At 40.4% G+C, this 16,403-nt stretch overlaps 2 long non-coding RNA genes across 2 annotated transcripts; both read left to right on the top strand.

Annotated features, from left to right (window-relative positions):
* Positions 1–7,872: 7,872 nt before the first annotated feature.
* LOC119742014 lies at positions 7,873–8,586 on the top strand. The gene is made up of 2 exons (XR_005272801.1): positions 7,873–8,358; positions 8,508–8,586. It is a non-coding gene; the product is annotated as an uncharacterized LOC119742014 (long non-coding RNA).
* A 379-nt stretch (positions 8,587–8,965) lies between these two features.
* On the top strand, positions 8,966–9,859 carry LOC119742013. Its single transcript, XR_005272800.1, has 2 exons — positions 8,966–9,630; positions 9,780–9,859. It is a non-coding gene; the product is annotated as an uncharacterized LOC119742013 (long non-coding RNA).
* Positions 9,860–16,403: the final 6,544 nt, after the last annotated feature.

Below are 16,403 nucleotides of genomic sequence, written 5' to 3'. Positions count from 1 at the left end.
TTATTTCCACTTAATCATTTTGAAGGGAAACGGTTTAAACAATAATTTAGATAACAGGATAAGATTAAGCGGTGGGCTTCTCCAAAAAGCAAGCTTGTCAAGTGGTGAAGTCCATTTTGTGTAGAAAAAAATATATTAATCGGCCGATTAATATATTTTTTTCTAGCCGCGGCTAGTAGAAAGTACAGAGTGAAATGATACATACTGCTTTCTGTTACACGAATAACTAATTCTTAGTAGATCCAAAGCGGTTCCCCGCATTCCGTAATGTTCTGATTTACTAATAAGAATATCGTGATTTACAGTATCAAATGCTTTTGATAAGTCCAAGTTATTTTGATCAATTGCATTGCATTACATAATGTACTAATTACATACGATATCGCTAATTCAGTGAACGATTTTGTCTAAATCCAAATTGAGACTCAGAGAGAATATTATTTTTAGTGATAAAAGATACCAATCGTTTATAAATAAGCTTTTCAAATAGTTTTGAAAATGTAGATAGGACTGATATAGGTCTATAGTTGGTAATGTCATGCTTACAACCTTTTTTATATATCGGTGTTACTTGGGCTATTTTTAGATCATCGGGAAAAACTCCAGCTGTCAAACACTTGTTAAAGGTGTCAGACAAAGGCTTAGCTTGTTTGATGACAGAAGAACTTACACCATCAAATCCAGGGGCCTTCCTAGAAGGTCATTTGTTGCGTAGAAACGAATCAAAGGAAGTGCTACATAACGAGGGTTCGCTGGAGAGGCTACTGCCGATGTTAACAAAGTAGTTGTTAAATGCTTCTGCAATTTCCTTGTCATTGTTAATTTCGTTACCATCCTGAAAGAAGTAAGATGTGTTTAGTTTTGCTTGCGCTTGTTAAGTAAATACCATCAGATAACCGTGGGCATTTACATTTACTAAATCGACATTTAACATCTTCTAATGGAAATTTTTATCATAAAGTTGTGGGACATTTAATAGGAAAGCATTATACAAGAGATGTATATCGTTAATTGATATAACAGAATGCCAATCAATCATATTTAGATCATAAATGAAGTTTACAACATTACTTGCATTAAAATTACGCTTTTTGAATTTTTTGTTGGTTCGGGGACTTTCTTTGACACTGTTGATTACTATAAAAATGGGGAAATGGTCTGTGACGTCAGTCATCAAAACTCCAGAGGAAATATTCGCAAGGTCATTGGTTAGAATGTTATCAATAAGAGTTGCACTATCGGCAGTGATCATTGTTGGTTTGTCAATAGTTGGATAAAATGATTGAGATAGAACAGTATTCATAAAGGTCTGCACACTATTGTCAATATCACACTCTAGTAGGTTGATATTATAGTCACCCATGATATAACATGTTTTATTTTCACTACATTTAAGTGACAAAACAGTATTAAAGCGTTCTGTAAAGTTGTTGGTTAAAACACAAGGAGGTTTATAGACAGTTCCAATAATAACATTCGCTTTACCTGTATTTATAAGTTCAATAAAACATGATTCAATATCAGAATTGTTAATTGATTAGTCATTGCAAACTTTATATACCAAATCCTCTTGTATATAAAGTGCTTAAACTTAGCTTAAACGCGACGTAAACAACTTTGATAAGCCATTTGCGAGTGACCTATGCCCTTTGGATTTAAATTTTAAAAACGTCTACGTTTGTATACATACAGACTTGTTCGGAATACTTGGCACATTTTAACTTTAAATTCTCCAGACCAAAGACACTATTGCTAATACGGGGCATGCTCTCTGGACAGTTCCGCAACGTTCATTTTAGATTTGTTTGTAAATGAAGAGTCCTTCAAGTTTATTAAAGCAAACACAGTGTATCACAACAGACATTTTAGTCTCCTATTTAAAGCTATAGTCCATCATTTGTAATTAGTGCATTTTGTTTGTTTGAAGCAACAAAAGTGTTCAAAATCTAATGAAGGGTGCTGAACAACTTACTTGATGAAGTTTCAGCTCAGCTTCAGCTTCATATTCCGAGAAAAACAGCATTCTTGGATCTCAATTTTAAATCAAAAGTTGCTAAATCATGTTTCGAATTGTTTTGAATTGCAGCTTTACGCGATGTTGCGCACTGATCCAACGAATTATAGCAACCGCGCGCGCCTGTGCGTCGTTCCAATGCTTGTGCGCGCTGCGCCGAATAACAAAACGAACAACTAATTTAAATTTTCATACGGTGCCTCTTAAGAAGCACCGTTGGAAATGCCTTCTTTCGTTGATTTCTTCAAAATGAGAGCTTGCCAGAAAGGATAATTTCACAGGGAGTTTAGTCCCCTTACTATCTTTCAACCAGTATGTTTTTCAACAATAATTACGCCGGTTACTTTTTTGGATAGCTGCAAATGATGGACTCGGGCTTTAAGTTTCAGTTTGTACCCAATGACCGCCACAAAATTATGTCTTAAATTTTCACTGATCTTTGTACGAGTGCTACGAGTTCCACTTTTCCACATGTATTTTAGATTTTCGGAAGTGAGAGGTCAGTATTTGGCACGGTATTTCTCTTTCACCTCATGTTATTTCTCAGTTTCCATAAATTGAGATGCTGGTAACAATTTTACAAAGGCCTTTTCCGAGGGTGATTTTCTTGAGAAATCAATGTACCAAAAATAATATTAAATACTCCAACTTTTACACGCTAAGATTTTAATTCGAGGGGTCCGGAAGGGGTCAACTTTCAGGCTCTATAATGTTGGCTGCAATGGTCTCGTTATTAAACAACGGGTTACTTTAGACCCGAACGCCCGTAGGCGTCCGCCGAATGGTCACAATCTGGGGTCAAGACGCCGTCTTTTTACATCATTAATCGCCGAATTTGCACGAACATCTATACACAGACGTTTGATTTACAGACAGCTATTCCATAGACGACCCCTCCCCCCCCCCCCCCCCCCCCCGCATAAAAAAAGACCAAAAAAAGAAACAAAAAACAACAAAAAATCATGCCAAAAAAAAACTTATGTGCCGGCTACTGGAATGTTAAAAATTAACTTTTGTATATAACTTTTTTGTGTGTACTTGTGTAGATATGTTGTATAGTCTGGTTCACATGTGCACTTTTTTTTTCCTGAAATTTTACTGTAACGTCGGTTTAAATGAAAATAATTGTTTATTCTCTCTCTGGGTACCGACGTTACAGTCAACGCTGTGGATAAACCCAGAGTCAATAGCCAAGAGACAATTTACTTGGGATCAACACTGGAAAATTATAGCAAATAATGGAGGCCCAAGTCGATAGTATGGAAACCAAGGCCACAGCTATGGCCACGCGGGCCAAAGTGAAGTCAACGATGGAGAGTCGGCGAGACAGCGCCCAGGCTCTCATCGAAATGAAGGACAGCATTCAACCATTGCTGTTAGTACTTCCACCAGACGTGAAGAAAGTCAGAGCTGAGCACTCAAGATGGCTTGAGGAATATGAACGGTTCTTGACTCACCACGGTGAATATTTAGCACTGGTTACCGATGACCGGCGGCCTACAGTGCAGGTAGAACTACAGCCTGAGCTCAGCAGCTTCCAGGACTTTAAGGACACACTAGATCAATGGCTAGTGTACCACACCAGCATACATGATGGGGACAGCGGGAGGTCAGTGAGGTCACATACTTCTCGTTCTGCTGGGAGCCGTATTTCCAGTTCCTTATCGATAGCCAGAGCAATGGAGCATCAGAAGACTGCTGAACTATTGGCCCGAACTAAAGCACTTCGAGAGAAAGGAAAGTTGGAGGAGGAGAGGCTCCAGTTTGAAGCCAGGCGGAGAGAAGAAGAACTGAGACTAAAACAGAAAGAGGAAGAGCTGGAGCTCAGGACCGAGTTGCAGGTTTCAAGTGCAAAGGCAGCAATCCTAGATGAACTGGAGCAGAGTGAGCTTCGAGACGAGCAAAATTTGAGTGCTTTGCCCCTGCTCTCCTTGAGACCACCCTCATCGCTAGGCAGAGCTTTCAATCCTGCCGCACCAGAATACATCCCCTCAGCATCGCAAGTCATGTCATCGTTGCCCATGTCTACTCCGGCCCAGGCAAGATGTCAACCCCAAACTCAAGATTCAGACACCACACGTCTAACAGGTGAACTCACAAGTACAATGAGTAAGTCCCCCAGCAGGCCCCTATTCAAGACACGAAAGAGCCGGACACTAAAACAGTAGTGAAGTCAGAGATCGTCAAGCAGGAGGATCAAGTGTCATCTGGACGCTCAAGTGACGCTCAGGAGGGCAGCGAGAGTCAGAACCCGTTGGTAGTGTCAACTGTGTCCGTAGCGCAACACCTAGTCAAGGAGATCAGGAAGCCCGCCTCTGACCTGGCTAAGTTTAAGGGAGATCCCCTGGAGTACAAGAGATTCATCCGCCAGTTTAAGGCTAGAGTTGTCGCCAACACAGTGGACGATGACGAACGGATGAACTACCTAGAGCAGTTTACTGAGGGAGAGCCACACCACATCGTGAATGGCTATAGCTGTCTTTCTGCCGATGTCGGCTACCCGGCTGCACTCAAAGAAAGGGAGAAACGGTATGGAGACGTGGACCTACTGGCCAATGCTTACGTACAGAGGGCTCTTGGAGTGCCAGAGATCAGACCCGATAACCCGTCTGGACTTGACGCCTTTGCTATTTTCCTGATGGAGTGTAAAAATGCAGTACACTCCATAAATGCGGCAAAGGTTCTGGAGTATTCCGAGAACATCAAGCGACTGGTCTCCAAGCTCCCCTTCTATCTACATAATAGATGGCGAAATATAGTCATGAACAAGAAAGATAACGCCGAGCTGGTGACCTTCACACACCTGGTAGACTTCGTCCAAAGAGAAGCCAGGAAGGCAACAGACCCAGTATATGGACGAGTTGCATTGGCAGGCAAGCCCAAGGAAGCTAAACATGTGAGAGGAGGAGGACGCCCTCAGCCATCGGTCAGAAAGATTGGGTGTGCTTCCGGAGCAGCTGAGTCTGTTGGTGTCAGTAAGCAGGAGAAGCAAGTCTACGCAGACTAGGGCACCAAGTTCGCAGCCGATATAGCAAGCTCAAAGCCATGTAGTTTCTGTCAGGGATCAGGACACGCAATGCAGGAGTGCCGAAAGCTCATGGCCAAGTCACTCGAAGACCGGTTGCAATTCCTGAAGTCTAAGGGACTTTGCTTTGGTTGCCTGAAGTATGGCCATCTGAGTAAACGATGCAGAGCCAAGGCCAAGTGCAAGGAGTGCAACGCCCTGCATCCCACAGTTCTTCACAAGGAAAGAGAACAACAACAGAAAGAGGGAGAAGAGTCTCCAAAGCCCGAGACACCCGAGACCACCGACAGGGGGAAGTCATGTTCCACATACATGGCTCCATTCAAGGACAGGGCTAGCTCTCACATGGGAGCCGGTGTGGCAGGTAATTCTGTCCCCCCTGGTAAATGTGTCCCCCCCCCCCGGACAGATCTACCGGGTCGTGACCCGGTAAATCTGTCCGGGGAGACACTTTTACCTAGGTAAACCTGTCCCCCTCTAGGTAAATCTGTCCCCCTGTACGACGTTAAATGTGTCCCCCCTGGTAAATGTGTCCCCGTGCAACGTCACAAGTCTAGCACCCAGACTGTATATAAGTGAAGTTATTAACTGTTTTTGCGCGGCGCCTTGCTAAATTCGGGAATGGTGCTAACGTCAAAGCACAACTCCCGTTTTGATGACGACTTCGGGAGCGAACGATTTGCATAGTGGGCGTGCGCGCGATACCGCACCTACGGGCAGTGCCAGGGCCGCGGCCGGGGACGGGGACAACATTGCACCAGCAGCAGGCCTGCGGCGCGGTGACCCGTGTCGCGTATAATTTTGCCAATTCTCCTCATTGAAGTCCGCCATGACAGTCACACGCGTATCGGCGGCTGATGCGCGTGCGCGCTAGCGATAGGTTGAGTATTATACTACGCGTGCCTTCTTGCAGAAACATAGATCGGTTGATTAACATCTAAACGTTAATTTCATTTTGATAATTATTGATGAAGGGTGGAAAAATCTAAAAATGTATACCTGTGCGCTGAATTTATTATAATAACATCAATATAACAACTTATGCGTGCAAAACCAGGGGGGACAGAATTAACTGGAGGGGACAGAATTACCTGGAGGGGGACACAACTAACGGGACAGGGGGGACACTTTTACCTAGGTAATTCTGCCCCCCGGACACTTTTACCGGGGGCCAGAATTACCGTCCACACCGGCGCGGGTCTTTGCACCATGGCCATCATACCAGTAAGGGTCAGGTCCCCAACTACCAATACCACAGTGGAGACCTACGCCTTCCTCGACCCGGGCAGCAACGTGACTTTCTGTACTGAGAACCTTGCACAGCAGCTTGGAGTAACTGGCAAGGCCACTTCCATGGAAGTATGCACCATGGGACAGACTCAGAATTTCACAAAACACCGTATCTCGGGGCTAGAAGTTTGTGGGCTTGACTCAGGTCCTGTTGTAAAGCTCCCTGTGGTCTACACCAAATCCGAGATGCCTGTCACCAGAGATATCATGCCAACGCAAGAAGACGTTGATGGGTTTGAACACCTCAGAGAGATTAAGCTTCCAGTTATTCAGGCCGAGGTGTGGATGCTGATAGGCAATAACGTCCCAGCCGCATATACACCACAAGAGCTGAAGACAGGGCCGTTACGTGAGCCTCATGGAGCCAGATCAGTCCTTGGATGGATAATATGGGGCACGGTCAGAGACGGAGAGGAGCCGCGCCACCTTTCCAACCTTCAACTAGCTAGAGAAGAGGCAGGACAACTTCAGAAGTAGGAAGACATGGTCAGATCGTCCATAGACATGGACTTTCCAGAGTAACTAGTGGACAGTAAGAAGGAGCTTTCAGTTGAAGATAAGCAATTTGAGGAAATTATTGGAAGATCGTTGAAGCTGGTAGACGGTCACTATCAGTGTGACCTAGCTGCCATTTCGGGATCCAGCTTGCAAGCTAGAAGACAACAAGTGTCTTGCCATGGACCGTTTGATGTCCCTAAAGAAGAAACTCGGAAACAATCCGATCTTCCACCAAGACTATGTGACCTTCATGAACTCACTACTCGAGAGAGGGTATGCAGAGAAAGTCACCGAAACCCCCGACGACAGCAGATATGTAGTGAACCGGTGGTACATGCCTCATCATGGCGCGCGCCCTTATAAAAATCCACTATAGTTTCACCATTATAAATTTGTAGTTTTACTATAGTTCATCAAAGTTTACTATGATAAGTATAATATATGTAAAGTTTTGTGTAAGGTAAAGTTACTTTTATTTTACTACAGTAAATACTGCAGTATTATTGTACGAAATTTAAAGTTAACTTGTAGTAAATATAAAGTGCCGTATTAAAGTTTACTGCAGTTTCACATCATACAAAAACTATAGAAACACTAAAGTACGACTACAGTTTTAACACTCAACGTTCTACATATTTACTGTAGTTTCACTACATCCAAAAACTGTAGTATTACTTTTTTTTAAACGCTGAAGTAGGACTACAGTTTGAACACAATACTTTCTGCATATTAACTGTAGTTTCACTACATCCGAAAACTGTAGTATTACTTTTTAAAAATTGAAGTTAGGACTATAGTTTTAACACAATACTTTCCGCATATTAACTGTAGTTTCACTACTTCCGAAAACTGTAGTATTACTTTTAAAAAATTGAAGTTAGGACTACAGTTTTAACACAATACTTTCTGCATATTAACTGTAGTTTCACTACTTCCGAAAACTGTAGTATTACTTTAAAAAAATTGAAGTTAGGACTACAGTTTTAACACAATACTTTCTGCATATTAACTGTAGTTTCACTACTTCCGAAAACTGAAGTATTACTGTAGGGATCTGGGAATTCCCCTTTAACAAGTTACGTACGCGCCATAAGCATGATGACGTCACTGACTCGTGGTTGCTAAGTGCGTTCGGCAACTACATAGTTACAACAAAAACGTTCTTATAATTTCTCAAACTTTATTCTTACTATTTTATTGGGCATGTATAAGTTGGCAAAATACATTTATAGTTTTCTCATAATATTAGATCACTCCTGAAATATGATATTTTACTAAAGTAAATCTGGGTTTTTGTGCTTCGGACTTCTTCGGGCTTTTCCGGAAGTAAGTGGCCTACGTGCAGGATTGGCACGTCCTGTTCCTTTTTCTTCGGACCATGCCGTTGCATGATGTGAGCCAAATTCACATCAAAAAACCTTCTTTGGCGAGCTAAAATCTGAAGGCCCATATCTGAACAGCCCACCAACTGAAGTGAAGTGCTGTATAGCTGCTTTTGGAGTCATTTAAGGAAAGATTTGAAGATGTCGGGGTGAGAATTTAAGGCATTTCTTTCGACACATTTTGTACCGAAATTGTAAACAAACTGAAGGTACATGTACGTGTATTGTACGTATAGTGTGTACGCTGTGACATGCAAACTTTAATACACAGCGTCTGCTTTTCTATTTCATTGTACAGGGTTTTTATATTCCATTGAAATATTGTATCTCAACTGGATCATCAATAAATCAACCAATCAACTAATGACAGAAACCGATGATGATTGTCCACGCTTGGTGATTGCCTCCCATCCTCCTTAACTGGTGGACGAGTCTCCCCCCTCTGAATAAGCGACAGGGCCGACCACTACATTACTTTTTAAAAACTGAAGTTAGGACTACAGTTTTAACACAATACTTTCTGCATATTAACTGTAGTTTCACTACTTCCGAAAACTGTAGTATTACTTTTTAAAAACTGAAGTTAGGACTATAGTTTTAACACAATACTTTCCGCATATTAACTGTAGTTTCACTACTTCCGAAAACTGTAGTATTACTTTTTAAAAATTGAAGTTAGGACTACAGTTTTAACACAATACTTTCTGCATATTAACTGTAGTTTCACTACTTCCGAAAACTGTAGTATTACTTTTAAAAAATTGAAGTTAGGACTACAGTTTTAACACAATACTTTCTGCATATTAACTGTAGTTTCACTACTTCCGAAAACTGTAGTATTACTTTTTAAAAATTGAAGTTAGGACTACAGTTTTAACACAATACTTTCTGCATATTAACTGTAGTTTCACTACTTCCGAAAACTGTAGTATTACTGTAGGGATCTGGGAATTCCCCTTTAACAAGTTACGTACGCGCCATAAGCATGATGACGTCACTGACTCGTGGTTGCTAAGTGCGTTCGGCAACTACATAGTTACAACAAAAACGTTCTTATAATTTCTCAAACTTTATTCTTACTATTTTATTGGGCATGTATAAGTTGGCAAAATACATTTATAGTTTTCTCATAATATTAGATCACTCCTGAAATATGATATTTTACTAAAGTAAATCTGGGTTTTTGTGCTTCGGACTTCTTCGGGCTTTTCCGGAAGTAAGTGGCCTACGTGCAGGATTGGCACGTCCTGTTCCTTTTTCTTCGGACCATGCCGTTGCATGATGTGAGCCAAATTCACATCAAAAAACCTTCTTTGGCGAGCTAAAATCTGAAGGCCCATATCTGAACAGCCCACCAACTGAAGTGAAGTGCTGTATAGCTGCTTTTGGAGTCATTTAAGGAAAGATTTGAAGATGTCGGGGTGAGAATTTAAGGCATTTCTTTCGACACATTTTGTACCGAAATTGTAAACAAACTGAAGGTACATGTACGTGTATTGTACGTATAGTGTGTACGCTGTGACATGCAAACTTTAATACACAGCGTCTGCTTTTCCATTTCATTGTACAGGGTTTTTATATTCCATTGAAATATTGTATCTCAACTGGATCATCAATAAATCAACCAATCAACTAATGACAGAAACCGATGATGATTGTCCACGCTTGGTGATTGCCTCCCATCCTCCTTAACTGGTGGACGAGTCTCCCCCCTCTGAATAAGCGACAGGGCCGACCACTACATTACTTTTTAAAAACTGAAGTTAGGACTACAGTTTTAACACAATACTTTCTGCATATTAACTGTAGTTTCACTACTTCCGAAAACTGTAGTATTACTTTTTAAAAACTGAAGTTAGGACTATAGTTTTAACACAATACTTTCCGCATATTAACTGTAGTTTCACTACTTCCGAAAACTGTAGTATTACTTTTTAAAAACTGAAGTTAGGACTACAGTTTTAACACAATACTTTCTGCATATTAACTGTAGTTTCACTACTTCCGAAAACTGTAGTATTACTTTTTAAAAATTGAAGTTAGGACTACAGTTTTAACACAATACTTTCTGCATATTAACTGTAGTTTCACTATTTCCGAAAACTGTAGTATTACTTTTTAAAAACTGAAGTTAGGACTACAGTTTTAACACAATACTTTCTGCATATTAACTGTAGTTTCACTACTTCCGAAAACTGTAGTATTACTTTTTAAAAACTGAAGTTAGGACTATAGTTTTAACACAATACTTTCCGCATATTAACTGTAGTTTCACTACTTCCGAAAACTGTAGTATTACTTTTTAAAAACTGAAGTTAGGACTATAGTTTTAACACAGTACTTTCTGCATATTAACTGTAGTTTCACTACATCCAAAAATTGTAGTTTTACATTTTAAAAACTGAAGTTAGGACTATAGTTTTAACACAATACATATTAGTCTTGTAACAGTTTTTACGTGTATTTGTACTTTACATGTAATTTCTTCAAATCTAACGTGTACTCATTTTTCAGCAGAGAAATAAGCCATACGAATTACTTAAGTACATGTAGTCATGTTTCCAAAAATGATATGCCTTGTGGAGACTTGACAAAACTGCATGATCTCCATACATCGAACTGCATGTGAGGGACACCAAATAATTAGGTACATGTACCAGTAATCTACCACTCGCATTCTGAACCATGCAACATTGAATATGCTACAGCACCATATCTGCACAACACACAGTTTATTGAGCTAAACAGGAAACAGTCCACATGTTACATCATCAAGAGAATCATGTTACATGCCCAGACTAACACACACACACACACACATACTTGTTTCACATGACTAGTGTGGACTTTCCATTGCTTTCGTGTAGTTAAGAAAAACCAGTGAAAAAACTCATTTTTCTCAAACTGTAAAAACTCTTTCACCCAATTTTTTTTCTATGATTCCCTTTAGTGTTTCTCTTCATTCTGCTACAGATAAACCTAACCCAAAAATGCCTCTAAACCTGTTTTCCAGAAATGGGGAAACACTGTGTGGACGTGGGGCAAGTCCACACAACGTCGGTGCTACCTACATTATGTGGACGTCTTTTGTTCGGAAGTCCACACTGCGTATGTAAGACAAACTCACCCACAGCATACATAGTGTAGCATGGGCAAGTCACATTACGCAATGACCTTGCATACCAGATAAACGGTCAGTGTGGAAAATTTGAAAACTGCATTCAGTTGCAACAGTGCTGCAGTGCTTTGCAAGAGGCCAGAAAAGTTGAATTAAACTGGGTCAAAATATAGTTGCATGACATGTGCAAGCCTGATGTGGACATAAGTTACTGTTCATGTGCACACGCATCCTGCATGTACATGATTAGCATGTAGAAATACACTGGATGGATGATCGGTGGACATGTTGGAGCTTAAGAGTTTAGACATGATGATACCTGGCATGATATGCCTGGACCATGGAGAAATGCCTGGACTCTTGTCTCACGGAGTCACGCGTCACAATCACAAGCTGTTGTATGCGGTAAGTCTACAAATTCACGTTTGGCTTTTATTCAATTTGTTGATGATATTCCGTTATGGCTGTCCTACCCCACACTTGCAATTGGATCACGACATGCTGGATATTAAATCAGCTGTAAGCATATGTTAAAGTTTAAACTGAATGACTAGGAAAATTATTATTGAAAAAATTGGACCCAGTTTGTGTAATATTTTAATTATTTGTGTGTGTGTATTTTTTTTCATTTCAGATACATCGTACAGCATTAGCAGCAAGAACTTATCCCCCAATCCCTGACAAAGGTTTGGTCATGTTGGTGATGTGTAAAAACATGTATTATAAACCACAGCAATCCAGGTATTCCATTCAGCCATAGGGGCCTACATACTGTACATGTGTTTGTTACTCTGTTAATTTACTTGGGCTCGTGAGAAATTTCACAACAAGATTTCACTGCATCCTACTTTTGCAATGCAAGAACAAACTTACCAAAGAAAGATTAGCAATAAATTATATCCAATTTCAGGGCAAGCTGAAAAACATGTATATGCTGGAAGTACATTTTCATAATTTTACCTTTTAAAGGGCATTGCAGATGATATGCGTATTACTTCAATAACATGTAAGCTTGTGGGCAGTTTTTTGTTGTTTAAAGTTTCACAGTCACAACCCTTAAATTCAAACTTTGAAAACTATTCTTGTTGATAGATGGCACATTTTCATTATAAAAGACACTTTGAACGGACAAATGTACTTTTTGTGGCAAACATTGTCACAATAAAACCGGGGCTTCGTTGTGTTTAAAGACTGCACCATCCCCTTTGTAATAACCCAAACTTAAGTGTATTCAGCTGTATTTTTTCAGCTGTTCATTTTCCTGTTCATAACTTTTTAAGACCGTAATATTTTTAAGGTTAAAATGTTTACTGTTATCAACTCGATATACATGTACATGTAGGTTTAATTTTATACAACAGTCTTGGATGCATACATTGTGTGCATGGATTTGTGCAGTGTGAACAAGTCCTTTTTCTAAGATACAGATTAAAGACTTTGAGCTTAATTGAAGGATAAGACCATATTTTAATTGCCTTCAAAAACCTGTGCATTCCTGTTTGAGAAAAATGCTTGTGTGTGCATTTTTGAACATTTGATTCATGTTTAGTTAAATGATTTTTATATTTTTGCACTTTTTAGGGTGACATGTCATTTAAACATCATAAATATGTTAATTTTAGTAAAAGTAATGCACATGTATTTAATACTTTTTTTGCAGGTGCCATATAAGCCAGATACCACAACATTGACGTACATGTACATGTTTATTGTTTAACTTAGTCTCTTTTTGCAGATAACATGTGTAACACAAGTATGAGCTGATACCTCCTTCGTTATATTTTTAAATTTATTTTACCCTTTGACAAGTTCAATTTACAGTCTTTGAACACTTTTTGCATTATAAAACAGTTCTTTAGCTCATTTAACAAATAACTGAAAGTGAAGATACTTTTTTTTCAAGTACATGTACATGTATTTGCTCAACTTGTGAAATGTAAACTTTATTTTATTTGTGTGACAAATATAGGATGATGCACATGTGACGTGTGCGATGCGAACCCCCCTCTATTTATTTTTACATTACGTAATCGTTATCTGTTATTTAAATTGGCGAGCGCCCTCTTGGTTTTGTAAACCAGTTCGCGCGCTTTCCACATTTCGTCATTCTGTTTTCGGTCGAAGACCAAGTAACACGGTGTCTTCGTTCCTCAACAGGTAATGATCTTTTTACATTTTACCTCAATCTTTCTCATAATAATAACTTATATTAATTCACAGTTAACAGGTACTATCCTTGAGTAGATTTAGATTGCTCTTAGGTCATATTAGTTGATTTTGGAAGCATATTCCATTATTTGAGGATATTGATTGACTTGTGATTTTTCATGTATTCAAGAATTCATTTAATTATCTTATCGTAAGAGTGATAGATATTTTGATATTGTAGAAGAAATTCAGCAGTTCATTTCTTCATTATTATATAAGATTGGATTAATTATCTTGTATTTATTGGGTTTTCACAGTAAAATTCAATATGGCGGACGCTGCCCGAATTAAGGCGCAAACCGCGGGATCTTGAGTAAATATTGATGAATCCTTTTTGGTATTTAGTATCTAGATTATTTCATAAGTATTTTGTACAGTCATTCTTTTGTATTTTGTATATTTGATTCTGTTTTCGGTCGAAGACCAAGTAACACGGTGTCTTCGTTCCTCAACAGAAATAAACCAGCACAAACTGAGAATCAGCCGTTCAGCCCGTATTATTTAGAAGGGTCACATTTGGTGGAAGATCCGGGTACGGGCTTACCAACGGCAGGCAACGATCACCCGACGATCCTGTACCTTGTCGACGGCCAAGACATCTATCCTGTAGACGACCGGGAAGAGGATCTCGCCCCAAGGAGTGTGACGGCAGCATCAGCCGGGGTGCGGGTAGCACCGCAGACAGGGTAGCTGCAGAGCCCTGTTCCAGGCCAACTCGTCCCCGACTCAAGACGTGAAGACGAGCCCGTGTTCCTCACCGTCCGGTAACACCAACCAACACCATCATCAGTTGCAACGGACCGCTGTGTTTCCCGTATTCCAGGACGTGAAGGACCTTGCCAAGCCATCCCCATACCGTCAGCGAGCCTTGAGCGCCAGCCTACCGGAAAAGTCAGCGAGCTGACCCGTCTACCGAATACTGTCAGCCCGCCTGGAGCGCCAGTCTAACGGAAAAGTTCGTCCATCCACTAGCAGAACTGTTGGATCGAACTACTGGCCGACGCTGACATTCACAAGTCAAGAACTATTTACCGCGAACTTTCTGAAATCGCTGATGATCGGAGTCCCATGTATATTTCCAAGATTTGAACATTCTAGTTTGTTTTCCCACGGACTCCCACTGTTTGAACATTGATACGATCGCAAAGACACGCACCATGCACCATCGTTGATCCATAGTACTTCACAACGATCAAGACTACATTGGGCTGATTAACGACGCTGTGTAAGTTACCCTAGTAACCGTTGTTATAAAAGACTATGATTTAATCCGAATACTCACCTAGTTCTTAAACCTCCCATTGTATTGTGAATTCCGATTTGATAGAAAGCTCTTTCATTAAGTAAGTCGTTGACAATCATTGATCTTGCTTTGCAATCTGTCCAGCTAGTGTACAAATTGGATTAAGTACTTCAGTGCCAACACTTGGTAGCAGATGCTCACTGTTCTTTTGCTTTGATTGACATAATCTTGGTGCAAAACAAGGCAGCGCACACATTTAGTTTGTGTCTGACAGTTTGATCGTTTGTGAATTGATTTTACTTTCCAAATTTTCAGTTGAGTTGGTAATCAAAAAATTGTTTGTGTGTGTATTTCATTTGCATTGCTGAGAAATTTACTGTTTCATTCGACTTCTATTTCATTTGCTTGTGTAGGCTGGTTCTGGTGTATTGTATTTGAGTATCGTTTATTGTGTTATCTTGAATTGCTTTAACTATTTGTTTTTCATTTTCTGATATATTTGTGCATTTGTCACAGTGATTGAGTTACATAATTGCTGTATTGTGATTACCTTCTGATTGATTGAGTATTTTGTTTATCTTTTCGCTATTTTCACCCTTGAATCCGTTTCCTTATCTGATCCTCAATTCCTTTTCTCTGATTCATCTTATTTGATTTGCATTCGTGAAATTTTTCATATGATGACAATTGCTGGTGTTATTTGTGCATTTTTTCTCGTGCACATTTTCCCCTTGTATATCTCCCCTTTGGACTGTTTTCTCGCAAGTTCAGATTGTCTCCTTCAAAGCAAAATGGCAGCCTCCAGAATGCATATGTCCGACGACGAAATCTTCCCATCAACCACCGCACCAATTGGTCAAATGTCGTCTCGTCGACCTCGACTCAACCTCCCTCAAGACACCAGACCCAAGGAAAGACGCATACCTCAACAGGCATCTCCCTTTCAAGAAGATCTGCGTAACATCCAGCTCACCACAGACAAAATGCTAACGCAACTGGAAGACATCGAGAGACGACTATCTCGCAGCACACCCCGACAACCAGTACAAGATTCACATATACAGCGTTCAACCCCCATAAGGCCTACCCCCATATTGAGACGAGGTTCTACTTCAACTGGTTATCCAGTGCTTACACCACAGGATCAACACAGACCTGACCGTTCGTCTCCCATGCCTACATCTCAGCATCGTCTTCTTCCATCGCATCAGGTGAAAACTGTACCGATCTTCACTGGGCGCGACCAAGGTGCAACCATTGCCGTTGATGATTGGGTACGAGACGTGAAGTACCTCATCGAGACCACGTCTATGCCTACAGAACTCCAGTTTTCCACCATCGTCAGATACCTCGGCGGAGCCGCCAGAAAACTGGTCCTCAATCTACCTCCGACACATCAGACCCCTAGCCACGCTTTCGTAGAACTCAAGGCACAATTCGGAGATGTATTTCTAACTGGTGATCCATTGGCCAACTTCTACGAGCGTGTGAGACTTCCCAACGAGGTACCAAGCATATACGCCGTCGAGCTTGAAGCAACATTGAGGATCATCGAAGAAAGATCAAGTCTTAGACGCCCATTTCCAAACAGAAACAGCATGCTCACGCAACAATTCATGAGAGGC

This window comes from Patiria miniata, unplaced genomic scaffold, assembly GCF_015706575.1.
Source record: "Patiria miniata isolate m_02_andy unplaced genomic scaffold, ASM1570657v1 HiC_scaffold_5, whole genome shotgun sequence".
Lineage (NCBI taxonomy): Eukaryota > Metazoa > Echinodermata > Asteroidea > Valvatida > Asterinidae > Patiria > Patiria miniata.
This window is presented reverse-complemented; position numbering and strand designations above follow the sequence as displayed.